Genomic DNA, 18698 nt, shown 5'->3' on the forward strand with positions numbered 1-18698 from the left:
AAAGAGTGTGTTTGTGTGTTTTTTGTGTGTTTTATTTTTGGCAAGGGAGGTGAACTGTTCTTTTTGGCAAAATGTCCAGGTAATCCATATTCTGCTTTAAAAAGCTGTCTAGGACACTTGTCAAATAAGTTGTTTGCCCTCGAAGACATTAACTTTTAAAGGCACATATTTCACCCAATTTACAACACTCCAATTTTTTTAAATGTTACATCTCTCTCTCCTTTTCTAATCTGTCCTCCCACTGCTGCAATACAAAGAATTTGTACAATAGGTGGCTTCGACGGTGCCCTGAAAGCTTAAATTCCTCTCTGATTCTCCAGAAAGAGAGAGAGAGATGAGCCATCTTAACGAAGGACAACAGAACACATACGAGAAAACTAATGAAAAGAACACGATGATGCCCAAAGGTGCCTAATGCGTTGTGAATGCCATTATAAATAAAATCTGATCATTTTTAGTTTCTTATCAGATGCATCCTCTAAGCTTGTCTTTCATTCCTGCTGCAGGAAATTCTTTACTGACACTGAATTGGAGAAGTGATTATTTTCCCCAACTGATGGCTTTGTGTTTCTGGAAAGATGACTTTCAACATGCAAATTGGATGCATCAAAAATCATTCTGATGCAAGACCAAAGCTTTATAACTCTTTTTACAATTTCAAAATGAGTTTGCTGCCCAAAGGAAAACATAAAATGCACGAACGCTGGAGAAAGAGAGTAACCATTCTAAATAGCTTAGAAATTTCCCCCTGCCTGATGAACTGCTTTTATTAAAGAGCTTATTGTTTTTTCCCCCAATTTTGAATGACCGTCTCTAAAAATGAATGGAAGGTGAAAAGACAAAAGGAAAGACATTGACAAACTTGTAACCATAGTAGTAACTGGACTCAAACAACCGGAATGGAACAATAAACCAGGAAAGAGTCTATTGATATAATAATGATAGCAAGTAATTACATAGTATTTACTTGTGTCAGACACCACTGTAAACCCTGTAAATAAAAAACTCATTTAATCTTCACAACAAGAGCAATTCTAATATCCATTTTACAGATGAGAAAATTGAGCCACAAAAAGGTTAAGTAAGCTGCCCAAATAGTGGAATCAGGATTTTACCACAGGCATCTCGGACGCCAGATCCCAGGTTCTATCATCATGCAAGACTGGCTAAAACATTCTGCTTAGGACAACCAAAAAATGTGCCATGGGTCTCAAAGAAATTGCTGGACTGTCTTCTCAAGACAGCAAGGAGAGAGAGAGAGAGAGAGTGCAGAGATATTCCATTCTTCCTTATCTCTCCAAAAGTCTTCACAGTTTCTTATGGGTAGCGAAAGAAATGTCTCCCAGGGTAAATAGGTGTCAGGGGAATGATAAAACCAGCAACACTGACTAACACTCCATAAATCATCTTCCAGGAATTCCATAAGAAAGCACAATGGTCTAGTTTCAAACATTCCTCCTGCTCCTTTAATAGACCAAGAAGTTCAGATATATTTCAAGTTTTTATAGCAAAACTAGGTTTATAAACAATCTGTTTGGAGGAAAAACCCATCAAAGAACATTCCTATATTTAGGTGGTAAATGCATTTTTGGTTGATACAGAAATTTTTGACCTTGAGTCAATAGGAAACCCATGAAAGTTAGTCAGTATCCAACAGGTCCATATCATATAAAAGTTGTAAGTCATCAGGGCAGACCAGATGTGCTAAACTGTGTACTATAGTTAGGGTTTTAGTCAACATGATGAACTTAGAAAGATGTTTCTTGAATAGATTCTGTTGTTATGGCTAAATAGAAATCAAAAGTTACTTCAAAATGAAAATATAGTTACATTTATCTTTTACACATAGCCAATGCTTTTTTCCCCAGGATTTCATTTGTTTCAAATTACTATTTTTCTGAGAAGGAAAGATATGAAATCTGATAATGTCTTGCTAGAAATGTGTTTAATTCATTTTGTTTAAAAAATTTCAACCACTTATTCCTCTGCCCTAAGTCAACTCTACTATAGGACTTTAGAATCTCTTGGAATGAATAAGGATTATTCATGTATCCATTTTCATTAAGCACATGTCAGACATAGTTCTAGAGGCTGGAGTCCAATTTCCATTTTGGAGATGGGAAACAGAAAGCCAGAGAAAGAAAGTGCCAGCTCAAGGTGGAATGTTCAAGACTAGCATAGACATCTCTTAATTCCAAAGGCAAGTTTCTTCCCTCTCCTGACACTGCCTCACAACGGTAACACTCTGCTAGGTACTGTGTAAGACACAGAACATTCAGTATGACCCTTTCCTAAAAAAAAAAAAAAAAAAAATTAATGTGATTGCAGAGACAGAAACACATTAAAAATAAAATATAGTACCCGAGTTAAGTGCCAAGCAAGGCAATAATACAGAGACAGATGGCTGTCTCAACAGAAGTTGACATTACTTATTCTACTTACTCTTTCTGAAGCCCCATTTTGTCCTCAGGGGAGAAGAGACTCATGTTTATTGAGCACATACTCTGGGCTAGGTACTATGCTAGATGAGGTAGGAAAGATGATGTTAGGGTTCAAAGCTGACGGCAAAGAAAGAATTCTTGAGATGTCTTTGGTGCAAAAAGGTGATTTTATTAAAGCATTGGGACAGGACCCACGGGCATAAAGACCTGCACTGGGGTCATGAGGAGTGGCCCATTATACACTTTCAAGTTGGGAGGGGATTAGGGATAGCATAAGTCTCTAAGGAATTTTGGAAGCAAGGTTTTCAGGACCTTGAGGGGGCTAGCTGTTTTTGGGAAAAGGTCATTTATTACCATCTAATAAAACTTTAGTCATGAAACCCTTCAGATGTATATCAGAGGGCCATATGCTTGGAGGATTGCCAAAACATATCTTGGGGGGTTTAGAGACAAAGGAAGTTTCCAAAGAAATTTTTATACATTAAAGTAGACTTACAGGACTCTGGTAGGGGGATTGGGGGATGGTCAGGCTAGGGTTGCTTTTGCCCTTAGCAAAGTATTAACATTGAGTCCCTAGAGGAATATCACTGTGCCTGTTTCAAGGACTTGTCAATGGGCTACAGGTAGTAAAGGAATTTAATAATTTTTCTTCTGCCTTTGTTTCCCACTTCACTAGACATATCACTTATGAGATAAATTTGTTCTCACAGCTTGAGTTTAGGAAAAGAGACTCGCAAGTAATAATCTTTCCAGGTGATAGAGGTGGTAATTATCAGAACTAGAATTTAGCCCATGGATGTCTGATGGCATAGCCCAAACTCTTTCCACTTTAGGACACTTTCCTTCTTTACATCCCATAGAAACCAATGATATTTCCCTTCCTTGGTCACAGCAGACAGACAGAGGCAATTGAGGTTGCAAAGACAGCTGGGAAGTGTCCGTTGCTGTGCGCTGGCTTCACCCAGAACCAGCGTCGTCTGGGAAATCACATTAGGCACCAACTAGAACTGTTCTCCGTGCTGTTTATTCACAAGGCAAAGGTGAGTGTTTCTATTTGTAGTGATTTGGATTATTCAGAAATAGTGTCTTTCACTTCCAGGCAAGTGTATCCTCACTTAACTAATGTTCAGCTTGGTCACATGACACACTTTGGTCAATTTTTATTGTTAGCAGATTTTCTGGTAAGAGATTTGGCACAATTAGATGTGCTCACTTGGTTAGGCATGTTCTTTTTGGCTTCCATCATCACCCTGAAAAAAGTATGATCCACTAGGAGGTGAGAGACACACGGATCCACACAACATGCAGCCAAGATCAAGAATAAACCATATCATTTTCAGCTACTGAGATTCCAGTTGTTTTTATGCAGCAAAGCTAGTTGACTCTGTATTTTAGACCAACAGTCTAACCCATTGAAATTTACCCCTCAAAGAGTTCCCATTACCTTCAGCCATTTTATGAAACTGGATTTTTCATTGTAGGTTCACAGACTAGATACCTTGGGCTCTGGGCCACTATTCTCAGATCTTGCCACAGAGGTCATTTAAAATAAATATAGCTAGCTAGCTAGATAAATAGAAGATGGATAGATGATAGATAGATAGAAAGATAGATAGATGATAGAGACACAATAATGAAGTGGGAGGTGATGTGGTAGTAGGGTTTATGTATATGCTTATTTGTGTGTGGTTTTAAGAAAAAATACCACATTGAGGTACCTGAGGAGCTCAGTTGGTTCAGCTTCTGCCTTCAGCTCAGTTCATGATCCCAGAGCCCTGGGATCGAGCCGCACTTTGGGCTCTCTGCTCAGTCGGGAGCCTGCTTCTCCCTCTCCCTCTGCCTGCAGCTCTGCCTGCTTGTGCTCTCTCTGTCAAATAAATAAAATATTTTAAAAAAAGAAAAGAAAAACTACAGCATCTATACAAATCATGTCTGCCTCATTTTTATGAATAATGTACTTTGCTTGACCATTTTAGGAACCACACTTGCTGACATTTAATGTTTATGATATTCCTGAGAGGAAATATTCAACTGACTTAGAGGCTTTTTTATCTGAAAGAGCACTTATAAATCTAATGAATTTTTATTCTTTGCATTTATAGAACCCCTTTCTCACCAGAGAGCTCATATGTTATTCTAGTTCTCTCTTGGTCCTTAGATTTTAAAATATAAAGTCACTTAGCAGTCAATACATGATGTAGGGATATCCAGAAAATATCTGGGACAATTATTTTCTTGTTTTGCCTCATGTTATTGTTCTTTGCCAATCTCATGTTATTTCTCCAAAATAGGTAGAGAAAATTCCACTTTCCTCACATAAATGGTAAATGGGCTGAACCTCACAATGTGCTTATTTTTCTTTTACTGCAATTCCACTAGATTTGTCTATATCTTCAATCTACATTATATTTTTTTAAATTCATGAATAAGGACTTTCATTATTTAATCTTTCCCTTCTCTCTTTTTTGGATGAAGAATTTACTAAAGGGCAGTCCACAGAGAATTTTCATGGTAGGAGCACATTCTTGTGACAAGGAAGAATTTTTTAAAAACACTTTGAGAATAGTTGATTCCAAAATGGCTGTGTTTGATCTAACTTGTGCAAATATTACAAGACAGTGGGAGAACAGGTGAAATAAAGGAAACACAATTTTGACTAACATAATGATGTTAACATAACATAATGATGGCTGCCAATTTCTACTCAATGAATAGGCCCTATCTCTTTTTGTCAGCTATTTCTTGCCATCCATCCTTCTGTGATTGCCAATATTTCACTTCAGGCTTTCAACCTTGCCGCAACATTTGTCAGTGTTTTCATGCTTATGTTGTACATGGGCAGCTCGAAAAACTAACATTAGCCTGATTTTTACAAAGATAACTCCATAGCAGTTATGCTATAGGAAATCTGTATTTTCTAAAAACTATAGGTATTGAACAATAAAGCAAAAAAGAAAAAAAAAATCCTTACACCATTCCCTTCTTATTCTTTACTTTTTCCCCACACAAAGCAATATTTATCTTATCTAAAATACAAAGACAATAAATACATACTTACATACAATGACTGATTTCATCACCAAAGCATTTTCTAAAGATTTTTCTTTTTTCTTTTTTCCTAAAAACTGTTTTAAAAGATTTAGAACAAACAGAAGGGACACCTGGGTGGCTTAGTTGCTTAAGCGTCCAATGCTTGGTTTTGGCTCAGGTTATGGATCTCAAAGTCGTGAGACCCAGCCCTGTGTTGGGCTCTGCAGTCATGATGGAATCGGCTTGGGATTCTCTTCCTCTCCCTCTGTCCCTCCCCCACTTGCACATGTTCATGTGCTCTCACTCTCTCAAATAAATAAATAAAAATAAAATCTTAAAGAGAAAAGCAAGCTCTTCCTAGGAAGGCAATTTGTCACTATGATGAAATGTAAAAACTACTTGCTTAGATGTCAAAAGACTTTGCACTCATTGCTCTGCTCAAAGTTTTGATTTTGAGGAAGGCACTCCTTTGTTAAAGGCCAGTTTTCTGTTTTATAATATAAAGATAATACCAGTTGTGTTGATATAATAGAACTGTTGGAATATAAAATGATAAGATTAATCTATGTTATATTAATTATGTTCAAATAGTACCAGAAATTTTAATTAGCTTAAAATAAGGATAAAGAAAAATAATGAAAAGGAATAATGATTATCTTGAACTTAGTGAAACTCAATGCTGAAATATACCATTATTTAGGCTACTTAATAACCATTTTGAGGATATTTTTATAAGTGTACTGAGTCTTATTATAATCTTAGAATTCATAGTGTGAGAAAACCTTATAAGGGACTGTGGTAGGCTAAGAAATGACATCCCAAAATATATGGCTGCAAGGTTATCAGTATGACTGCTGATTGAGCTGTGAGCTAGATCTAAGCAAATGCAGACTCCTTATCCCCTCCTCTGTCCTTGTAATACAGGTTCCACTTACCTTCTCAGCTCCCAGAAGCTCCCCCAAGAACATAGCCTTGAGATAGTAATGTGGTGTTGAGACCATCTGGATAGTGTACGTGACTGAACCCAGTTAAGGCCTCTATATAAACTTTTAAGATTCCGCAGGCAGGTGCAGAGAGCTATTTGTCTTGTCTTGCTTGTCTTGCCAGCAAGACAAGCTTTATATGTAAGCTCCCTGCTGCCCACCAGTCTGGAGTGGTCTGTTTCTTTCTGTGGTTTCTCCCTATCCTCCATGTATGGAGGCCAATCAAATTACACCTGGGAAGCTTCTAAGGAAACTATAAACCAACAGATATCCATGTGAATGTTACCTCAGATAGCTAAAGTTGGTCTTTGCAGATGTGATTAGAATTCCAGATCTTGAGATGGGGAAATCATTCTGGATTATATGGGTGGGCCCTAATGTGATCACAGGTGTCCTTTTTAGTGGAGGCAAAGGGAGATTTTACATAAAGAGAAGAGGAGAAGGCAATGTGACTATGGAGAGAGAGCTGGGACTGATGCAGACATGAGCCAAGGAGGCTGGCAGCCACCACAAGCTGGGAGCAAAAAGAAATGGAATGTTCTTTAGAACATCCAGAGGGCACACGCTCTCCACCTTGATTTTGGCTCAGTGACTCTGATTCCAGACTTCTGAACTCTGGGATACTGAGAGAACAAATTTCTGTATTTTAAGCCACAAATTTGTAATACCTTGTTATAGCAGGCTCATGAAACTAATACGGGTACTTTAGCCCTGCAATTACTAGATCTCCTTGTACAGGAGGCAAGACAGACCTGCTTTACACAAAACTTGGCTTTATAACAAATAAACTATGTAAAGCAATAGGCAGACAGTAGATGCTTATTAAGTTTAAGTCTTTGTGCTTCCATTCTATTGACTAGTATAAGGTTCTGTCAAATGGATACATTTTACTGAGAATTTACTATACACCAAGTACCATTTTAGATGTTTTTGTGTGCATTAACTTTCTCTCATCCTCAACCTCCTTGTATAGATAAGGACACCAAGACACTGAGAGGTTATGTAACTTGCCTAGGTCACAAAGTAATTGGTAGAACTAGAACTCTAAACCAGGCAGTTTGGCCCAAGTCCATTTTTTTAATCCATTATACAACACTATGTTCTCAGTGTAACAGAGTAAGGCACAAATGTGATTCTTAAAGGAGTTATAGTCAAGAAACTTCAAGATAAAAACAATGTAGATACTTTATTAATTTACATGTTATGTAATACTCAGTTTCCTGCACACCCTCCCCCAAAACAAATAAGCAAGCAATCAAATAAACAAAAACCACATAATCACATTCCTTTTAAGAACTCACTCAGTCCAGGGATGCCTGGGTAGCTTAGTTGGTTAAGCGTCTACCTTTGGCTCAGGTCATGACCCCAAGATCCTGGGATCGAGTCCAGCACTGGGCTCCCTGGTTGGTGGGGATTCTGCTTCTCCCTCTGCTTGCTGAACCCCACCCCCACCACCGGCTTGTGCGCGCTCTCTCTCTTTTCAAATAAATAAAATCTTTAAAAAAAAAAAAAAGAAAGAAAGAAAGAAAGAAAAGAAAAGAGAGAACTCAGTCCGGAGCCATTAGCAGTCACTGTTAAGTGCCATGACACTTTTGGCCATACGCTACACTATGTGTCTGCCCTACCTCCCCCAGGGATCTCTCCAGAACTCCACCTGGCATATTTTATAGCCCCAATGAATGTGGTCAGAAGCCTGTCCTTGACAATGTAGTCAATGTGTTTTTCACTCATTCAATCAACAGATGGTTAAAGAATGCCGGCCACATGAAGAGTACAGTCTTAGAGCTCCTCCCGGTGACACAAAGGTGGACAATGCACAGCTCCTGCCCTGAAGGAATGGACAAAATGGCAAGAGATCCAGGTGGCCATTTTGTGTTTCCAGAGCACTTAATGACCCAGCCTGTGCATCACAAATCCACTTGGTTCTCACTGCTTACCATAGACATTTGGCAAGATAAATTTTATTTGGTGCTATTTGAATCACTTGTGTTTGTAAGCATTACTAGAGGTCTTATTTCCATCATAAATAGAGTTTTTCCTTGGAACATTCAGAATATTTTAAGGACAGCTGTTCTAAGGTATGTTGGTCCTGTTTTGTATTCTGCTCTGCAGGCACTGAGCTATGAAAGTGACCCTGTGAAGTGGAGAATGCGTGTCATCCTAGTCACACACTGGTCCAATCTGAGTTCAAAATTCTATGTTCCTTCTGAAAGAGTTGGGGACATTAAGAGCTTCTAAAGCAGAGTTTTCTCCTGCACAGTCTGAATCTTCAGACCTTGAGATGATAATAAACATACACTTGTCGGATTTTTCCATGTAAAAGAGAGAAGACTGACACCTCAATTTTTTTTCAAGATAGTCTGATTCCTCTTTCTCAGAGCAATGTCAGAAAACCTTGACCTGTTTTTTTGAAACAGACTGCATCAGTCAAGATCTTGTTTCACTTAATATGTGGAAACAGACCATCCTAAGCTGGAAAGAAGAAAAATGTATTTCACCTCTATCAGTCATCTTTGATCCAACTTTAGAAACATTACCCAAAATTTCCAAAATTCTCTTAAGAGAAATTAAGAAAATCATTGCATGTAATGTTCACAAAACTTGAAAATGTCTTCTCTAAAATATGGCTCCAATTTTCAAGATATTAAAGCATATCAATTTGTGAGCACCAACATAAACATTTTTTTCTCATAAACACAAAAAGAAATTTTTCACACACACAAAGAAGAATTTTTAATTGAGAGACTTTTGTGACATTGCATTATGAACAAGTTCTAGAAGTAGCAGGTTTCTTGGTGGACCACATGAATTTCTCATATTCAAGGACCAGTACCCACAGTTGTCTGTTGAATGCTATGAAAGGATGTATACCAGATACAGAAAATGAATAAAATAATTTTTTGTATCTGTCCACAAAAATAAGTGTGGAATACTATATGCAAGACACTACACTCAATGCCTTTAGCATGTAATAGTTTATTCGTAAGATGAACACACAAAGAGATATAGACCTTTTTTTTAAACTCCTACTTTGTGCCAGGTATAGTTTTAGGTGCTTAAAACATATTATTTCCAATTCTCCAACATTACTGAGAGGTAGGTATTATGGTCCCTGGTTTACAGATGAAATTCTGAAAGGTCATATGGTCAGTATGTTGCCAGATTAGAATTCCATTCTATGACTCCAAGCTCTTAATATTTCTCAGTCTAGAAGCCTGAGGTGGTGTGCTACAAGAAGTTCATGGGTGCTACAGCATCTATCTAGAAGTCTCTTCAAGTCCATCAGATAACTCCTACAACCCTAATGAACTTTATAAAGTGGAAGGGAAAGTAGTAGGTAGAATTGCTGAAGTCCAACTAATTGATAAGAAAGACCAGAGGCTACACATACTTTGGTAATGCTAAACATTTAAAAAACTCCTTGACGGTTAAAAGTCACTGTATTCAATTGGCCAGGACTCTGCAAACAGCAATTTAAAAATTCATATATAGATATCCACACATGTCCATACATAAACATAGCCACATATATGCATGGACACATACACATATAATTACAACCCATTCTTTTTAGAACTAGACTAGCAATAGCTAGCAATGGAGATGATAGGAAACAAATTAAATGAACCACAATAAACCATTCCCCTGTACCCTAGGTTGTTTATCTTGCCAGAATCCCTTGGCCCTCTAACACAGAGGGACAGAAGTCCTAAGTTCCAAGTTCACCACAAAAATCTACCCTGCAAATGACACTGGCATTTTTCATGATCAGTAGGGAACACCTGGTAACGCTTCCCATGTGAATGGTATGGAAATGTGATCGTTCACAACTCATTTGATACATTCATACAACCTCCTTACCTCATCTGTAAATGAGATTATTTATGTCAGAGGAAATTTATGAGCTTTTGCTGAAGCACTAATGTATACTAGAGTGACAAGCCCAATATCTCAGAAATGAGCAGTGCTCAACAAATTAAAATAAGGATATAGTATGTGCAAGTACACTACAGTTCTAAGTGGTCTTCAGAATTTCTACATAAATCTCAAAAGCTTAATCATCCTTATGAGAAAGCAGCAGTTAATTTAAATATGATTATGGAAGCTCTGGAAAAGTGCCCCCTCACCCCTTACTATCTCCTCCATTACCTTTAATTTCCCCTAAAAATCCATCCCTTCAAGTTCTAAAGCCTTTTTAGTCTTTAGAAGACTCCGATTAAAATTTCTACCTACCTACCTCGAGGACCTCTGTTGATTGATGTGGAGAGAGAATTCTTACCAGCTGGTGCTTCTATGGGGGCAGTGGGCAAAGAATAACATTCTCCAGGGAAAAGGTGCAAGACTTCTGCCCTTTCGTGACTATAGAGCTTGGCATTGAGTGGTGTGGAGGGAAAGAAACAAAGACCAACCTTGCCTATTTCATAATATTGCCCAAGGCCAGCCCTTTTAAGTGATTTTATCGTAAAGACATCTTGCTAGACAATTTCAAATCCTATGACACACTGTTATGTAATATTCACTTAGTACTGCTTTCAGGATACTAGTTGATTACTGCTTCCATACTCTGAATGGTGTCCCAGTTGACTGAAGAAGGAACTACAATTTCCTGAAAAACACAACTCACTCCAAAGGGATTGTTTTACACCTGAGTAGAGTCTGACCCAGTCATGTCTGTTTTTTACAGTCCACTGGAAGCTAAATATTAGTCAATATATTCTAGATAGTAAACAACAAGGAAACCTACCTAACTCTGAATTCAAGATTTTTTAAAAAGGAAAGAAAAGTATTCCCTAATTAATTTAAACTCCAGATTTGTAAGTCTTAAAAAAAAAAAAAAAAGATTTTATTTATTTTAGAGAGAGCATGAGCAGGGGGAGAGGCAAAGGCGGAGGGAGAGGGAGAGAAGAAATTTCAAGCAGGCTCCCTGCTGAGCGCAGAGCCAACATAGGGCCAGATCCCAGAAGCCTGAGATCAAGACCTGAACTCAAATCAAAAGTCCCATGACGTTTAACCCACCTAGCTATCCAGGTGTCCCTGGATTTGTAAGTCTTACAGTTTTACAGTCTTACCCTTTGTGGTCTGGGAACCTCTAAACTGAGAAATTACCATAAAAATCAATCTTGGTTCAGTGGTGCCCGTGGATCATATTGCAAAAGGAAATGCAAAATTGCTCTGGAGGAATTTTCCACATTGTAGGCTTCAAGAGGGAATTTCCACCAAAAACCAAAAGCAATATAATAAAACTCCCTTAAACTGAGTCATGGTCACTTAGGGACAAACACCACTGGGGAAGAGTCGATAGACACCAACAAGAGGTTAGAGCAGCAAGTCCATGAAATAACTGAAAGATGACCTGAAAGATAGTAGAAAAATAGCATCTTTAAAGTGATAAGAGAAGGAATTAATCACCCATTTTACTGGGATAATAAATAGGTAGTAACTTTCTGGAAAGAACTCAAATAAAGCTTTGAGAAATGAAATCTACAGTTGAAAAGAAAATCAGAGAACTGAAAGATAGATCTGGAAAAATTACTGCATCCCCAATGTGGAAGTCATATAAAACAAACAAAAAATCATGGAAAACTGACTAAGAAAGCCCAGTATATTTTAAACAGAATTTTCCAGGAGAAGAATCGAAAGAATGGGAGAGAGGAAATATTTAATGAGGTAATAGCTGAGAATTTTTTAGAATTGATTACATCTATGAATTCTTAGCTTCAAGAAGCTCAAGATAAACAAGCTAAAAAATGCACAGCTACACACGTAGCAGTGAATTGATAGAACATGAGACACACAACAACTAGACTGATGACGGATTTCACAAAAGCAACCATAGACGTTAGAAGGCAATGGGGAAATAACTTCAAAACGTTATGAAAAATAACTGTCAGCCAAGTATTTTATTTCCAGATAAATATTATTCAACAGGGAGTGCACACACACAAAAATTGAGACAAAGATTCAGAGAAGTCACAGAGAGTTACACCATTCACTTTTGCTGAAAGAGCTACTAAAACATGTAGTTTAGAAAGAAGGAAATTGGAGCTGAGATGAATGAATGGGATGCAAAATGCAAAGACGAGAAATAACATTGGTAAGTGTGCAGGCAAGTCTAAACAGGTATTATTCTATAAGAAATAACAATAACTAACTCGATGGAACTAAAATTGTGGGCCATTATCTTTAAGAAAACATATGCCATTATTTATACCTAAAATAATATAATGTCTGGGATTTGCTTTAAAATAGCCAATGATATTGGGGCACCTGGGTGGCTCAGTGAGTTAAAGACTCTGCCTTTGGCTCAGGTCATGATCCCAAGGTCCTGGGATGGAGCCCCACATCAGGCTCTCTGCTCAGCAGGGAGCCTGCTTCCCCCCGCCCCCTCTCTGCCTGCCTCTCTGCCTACTTGTGATCTCTGTCTGTCAAATAAACAAATAAAATCTTAAAAAAATATATCCAATGACAAGTAGAAGATGTGAAGGGAAATGAAGAGGCATTGATGAAACAAGTTAGGTATATACTGATAATTATTAAAGCTGAGCAAAGAGTACATGGGATTTACTCTACTCTTCTCTATGCTTTTGTGAATATGTGGAAAATTCCATCATGAGAAGTTTAAAACAAAATACTGAAATATATAAAATAGAAGGGAGGATTGGAGTGGAAGCCTTTTCTGTCATGATACATTTTAGAAATAGCAGAGAAATACTGATTACCTATATAGACTTTGTTAAGTCAAATCAGGTATGTTACAAATGTAGGGATAACTACTAAAAAAAAAAAAAGTATAAAATAGATAACACTTCCACAACACTAGAGGAAAATAAAGGAATAAAGAAAAGCATCAACACAGAGGGAAGTAGGGAGAAAAGAAGCAAAAGAAAAATGTGACCTATAGAAGGCACAAAATCAGGTGACAGAAATTAAATAACATGAATCACTGTAAATGTAAATAGACTAACCTAGTAAAATTCAGAAGATCTGAGTCTGGATTTAAAAAAAAAAAAGCCAACAATAAGCTGGTAAAAGAGGCCAGGAAAGGTTGAAAGTAAAAGGCAAATATTTAGCAGCATTAATTTATTTATAATAGATTTTGAAGCAAAACAAATTATTAGAATACAAAAGGATATAACATAATGAGTAAAAGAAGTTGTTTGGGCCAAAAGCCTGAACTTTTCCTTGACATTTTGTTGTTTTGCCTTATAAACCCAAACGTCAACAAATTCCTTTGGCTCTATCTTCAAAAGAAGTTCCCAGAGCCAGACCACTTTCTCACCGCCTCCATCTCTATCATCTTGATCCAACTCATTTTCTTTCCCCTTTATTATGACAAGAGCCTCCCAGGGGTCTCCTGCTTCTGCCTTTGCTCCTCTTGAGGCTGTCCTCAACACTACAGCTAAAGAGATAGAGTTAAAATAACAGATATCACTCCTCTGCTTGAAACTTATTTCAATGAGTTCTCATTCCACTCAAAATAAAAATCCAAAGGCATTAAGATGCCTGTCAAGGCACTACTCAGTCCATTTACCTTGTTATTTTTTTATGACTTGTTTTCACACTCTCACACTCACTATTCTAACCACACTGACCTCCTTGCTATTCCTAGGAACGTGTCATCCAGGGCATTTGCACTGGTTTTGCCTCCTGCCTGGAATCATCTTCAGACATCTGCATGGCTAATACATTTACCTGTTTCAAATCTTTCCTGAAATGTCACCTCCTAAGGGAGGCATGGATCAGCCTATTAAAAATTACAAGCATCATCCTCCAACATATCTTGCTAATCTTCCTGGGAATTTGTCTCCATAGTACACTTAATACCAGGTAACGTATACAAATACATATATGCATACATTTACAGAAGTAAACACATACCTATGTACAATATACATATATGTATAAGTGTAATGCATGTGTATGTGTATAAATACCTATACACATGTTATGTGTATTTGTGTTTGAATATAGATACACACGCACATACACACATTATACTATTCACGGTCTTTCATCAGTAGAATGTAGGCTCCTTGTAAAAGGAGATTTTTTTTCCCTTGTTTATTGTTATATCCTTTCATCCACTACATAATTATGCAGCACTTTATTGAAATCTCAAAGGAAAGAGTCCATTTGAAGACTTCCCCTTGCCTCTTAAAATAAGACTTGTCTATTTGAATTATATTTTGGTTCCCAACCAACCGCACCATCCCTTTGTTTCATCACCCAATCTTCTTCTCTCCCCTTCTCACATCATACTTCTGAGTTTATCCAAAGGTGAGGTGAGAACATGACGATGGCAACCAGATCTTAAATACGCTTCTTAACAACAAAGCAGATTTTTAAAAATAAGGCATAGAGTTCATTTAGGAGATTAAAGCATAACCAGCCAGATCCTCACAACATACTAAGTATCTCTACAGAAGGCTTTGAGGCCAGCTGTCCTTCTAAACCTTAATCATTTCTGTGGCTGCTACTGAAGATAGACCTCACTTCCTTCTTCACTAAGAAAAAAAGGTGGGGGTGTGGGACGGAGCTAAAATACCTAGATGTTTACTGCTGTCTTCAGAGAGTATCAGATTCTAATTCTTTTTAGCTTAGAAATTAGTTTTCCTAAACTCAGAGTTCTCTCCGATCGGGTTAAATGTCTGAGAGACTGACACTAAGGAGCCTACTATATAAGAAAAAAAAAAGGGAAAATCCACTATTTTTCTAATTAAATTATAAAAAGTCTAAATTCCAAACAAGTAAGTATAGATTAGCAAAACACTGAACAGTAGATTGAAGTGACTTACTCAAGAGAAGCAAATATGTAATTAAAGTTTCATCATATTTTTATATATAATAGAAAAGTCAGCACAGCAGTTAACACAATCAACAGGGGACATGTGGGTAATGAAGAGATAAAAAACTGGCACATTTAACCTAGCTTTCTCATTATATAAACTTAAAGAATTATTTAAAATTTGTCTATGTATTGCAACCAAACTGACCACTTTAATGAACAGCTTATATTTAAAAACAGGTCAAATACTTAAATTAACTTATTGTTTGCATTGAATTGCCTAGGTTTTCTTTCTTTTTTCTTCCTTCTTTTAAAGACTGAATAGATCAAATTGACAGCATTGTCAGGAACAAAACATTAATCTTCCTTTATTTCCAACTGATAGGTATGTATGACTCGTGTTTGCATATGTTCTCCACTGACTTTTTTTTCTTTTTTTTTTTAATCTATTTATTTATTTGACAGAGAGAGAGAGATCACAAGTAGGCAGAGAGGCAGGCGGAGAGAGAGGAGGAAGTAGGCTTCCCGCCGAGCAGAGAGCCTGATGCGGGGCTCGATCCCAGGACCCTGAGACCATGACCTGAGCCAAAGGCAGAGGCCTTAACCCACTGAGCCACCCAGGCGCCCCTGTTCTCCACTGACTTTCTAGATCAGTTCAGCATGTGCATTTCTGGGTAAGTATCTCAGTACAATTTTTCTTTTTTAATTACATAACTTCCAAAAAGCTTGAGTGCACCATCAAATAACAACACAAATAAAAACTCTGTTGCATAGGGGGGTTAAGGGGGTAGGAGAAGAGTAAATGAAACAAGATGGGATTGGGAGGGAGACAAACCATAAGTGACTCTTAATCTCACAAAACAAACTGAGGGTTGATGGGGGGAGGGGGGTTGGGAGAGGGGGGGTGGGATTATGGACATTGGGAGGGTATGTGCTGTGGTGAGTGCTGTGAAGTGTGTAAACCTGGCGATTCAAAGACCTGTACCCCTGGGGATAAAAATATATGTTTATAAAAAATAAAATTTAAAAAAAAAAAAACTCTGTTGCATAGAAAAACAATGGCAAATCCTTCGACCCTCACCTCTTAAACTTTTGTCAGAATAAAAACTTGGCCCTATACGTCTGTTTTACATCTTTCTGCCTAAGCCTGACTAATGCACAAATATATATTTTTTAGTTTTTTAAAAATAATAAGCCAGCTAGAAAATTGGGGAAAAGCAAGAGTTTACTCTAGCAAGGTCAGAATCTGCTTTAAAACAAAAGCTTTCGAAGCTAACTTGAAAAATGCTGTTTGTTTGTTTGTTTGTTGTTTAAATGTGTGGGGGAAAATTGTAAAGGGAATAATTTCATTTCCTGAGCATTTTAATCTGTTTGCATGTATGAATCAATAACCTACTGGATAAGTTTCAATATTGTGCTGGTGTGATTTTTTTTAAAAGATTTTATTTATTTATTTGACAGACAGAGATCACAAGCAGGCAGAGAGGCAAGCAGAGAGAGAGGGAAGAGCAGGCTCCCTGCTGAGCAGAGAGCCCGATTCGGGACTCGATCCCAGCACCCTGAGATCATGACCTGAGCCGAAGGCAGCAGCTTAACCCACTGAGCCACCCACGTGCCCATCTGCTGGTGTGATTTCTTAAAATTCCCTTCCTAATTGCCAGAGGAATCTGTACCTAGCAAATGAGCAGAGCAGAAAACATGACCCCAAATACCCCACGTTGGCATGTGGATTATTTTGAGCTAAAGGCAATCCAGGCATAACAGATTGAGGAAGAGGATTTTTTACTTCTCCCTTAATTGCCTGAAAGAATTAGATAGGAAGCCCATACCAGGAAGAGAACTATTGCCAGAGATAACTTTTTATAACAGAAAGACTTCTCTGCACAGCATGGCACACACCTGTTTACCTAACGTTTGTTTCCCCTATTTTCCTGTGGATTGTCTTCCTGTCTTTTGAAGCCCCACACCTCTACCTCCTTCTTCATTGCAAGGCTGGCATATAAGCCTCAGTTGCCTGGGTGTCACAGAGTATCCCATATCTTTGGGGTTCATTCCCAAACATACAGATTAAAATTTGGTTTTTTTCTCCTGTTAATCTGTCTTATGTCAATTTAATTATTAGACCAGTGAAAGAAACTCAAAGGGAAGAAGGGAAAAGCTTTCTTCTCCTATATAATCTACCCTCATTTCTCTTGTATTATTAAGTAAAAATCAATAGGCTTACCCCCCAAATTTTTTTCTTTACCCTTCAATTCTCCAGTGAATACACACATGGCTTTTTATTGGAAAAAAGAGATTTTTTTTCATTTTTGCAATCCACTGAAATCCCAGTAATTCATCTCATTGCTTAAAACCATCCACTGCTGTGATTTCTATAAATGGAAAGCAAGGAACATATTTTTTAAAAAAATAAACTTTAACCTTGAATGAAACACTTAAAGCATGTTTCTTATTTTTTGGTATAAAGAGAAATTAGGAGGGATGCCTGGGTGGCTCAGTTGGTTAAGCCACTGCCTTCAGCTCAGGTCATGATCCCAGGGTCCTGGGATTGAGTCCCACATTGGGCTCCTTGCTCAGCGGGGAGCCTGCTTCTCTCTCTGCTTGTGTTCTCTCTCTTGCTCTCTGATAAATAAATAAATAAATAAATAAAATCTTAAAAAATAATAATAAAAAAAATAAAGTGAAATTAGGAGGGGGCAGGAGGAGGAGAGGAACTGATTGTACAATTACTTGAATACTTGTATTTCTAAAAGATAACATAAGGCATTTAGCTGAGACTTGTTTATACAAGCATGATATACTTTCTATCTCTACTCTGGACCCAGTCTCTCTCATACACCCCTTTTGGTATATTTCTCCTGTCAGAACCTAGGCTGTTCAAAACAACCAGCAGCATGGGCATCACCTGGGGGCTTATCAGAAATACAGAATCTTGGGCCCACCCCAGTCCTACCCCAATCAGAACCTGCATTCTAACAAGACCCTCAGGTGGTTCACGTGCACTTTAAATTTGAGACGCTTTGCCTTTAGTGCATGAGGTTAAGGATCTAAATAGGAAACAAGGCTTTACCATCATGAACTAGACTTCAATGAGCATCGGACCAAAATGCAGAACATAACTGATGTGTTCTCCTGACGACATTAGAGGTTTCAGGAATAATCAATCAAGAAATAAGGATTTGTTGGTATTTATACTACTCAAGCAGAGGTCCTGGGTTCAAGGCCAGAAGGCAGAGGTTTCCATGGAATATGGGGTCTTGCGGGGGGAGGGGTTCTGAATTGGTTTGCAAGGGGAAGAAGGAGCAGATACTGCAATGTTTGGCCATAAATTTTAAAAAAGTAGATGTTGCAACACAGAGAATTATTTACTACAAACACTTCTTACTGAACCAAAACAAGTGTTTCTCAGAAAATGTCAATTTCTGTGAACTTAATACCATTTCTCAAGTTTTTTTAAAT

This window comes from Enhydra lutris, unplaced genomic scaffold (assembly GCF_002288905.1).
Source record: "Enhydra lutris kenyoni isolate GAN:26980312 unplaced genomic scaffold, ASM228890v2 scaffoldscaffold28, whole genome shotgun sequence".
NCBI lineage: Eukaryota > Metazoa > Chordata > Mammalia > Carnivora > Mustelidae > Enhydra > Enhydra lutris.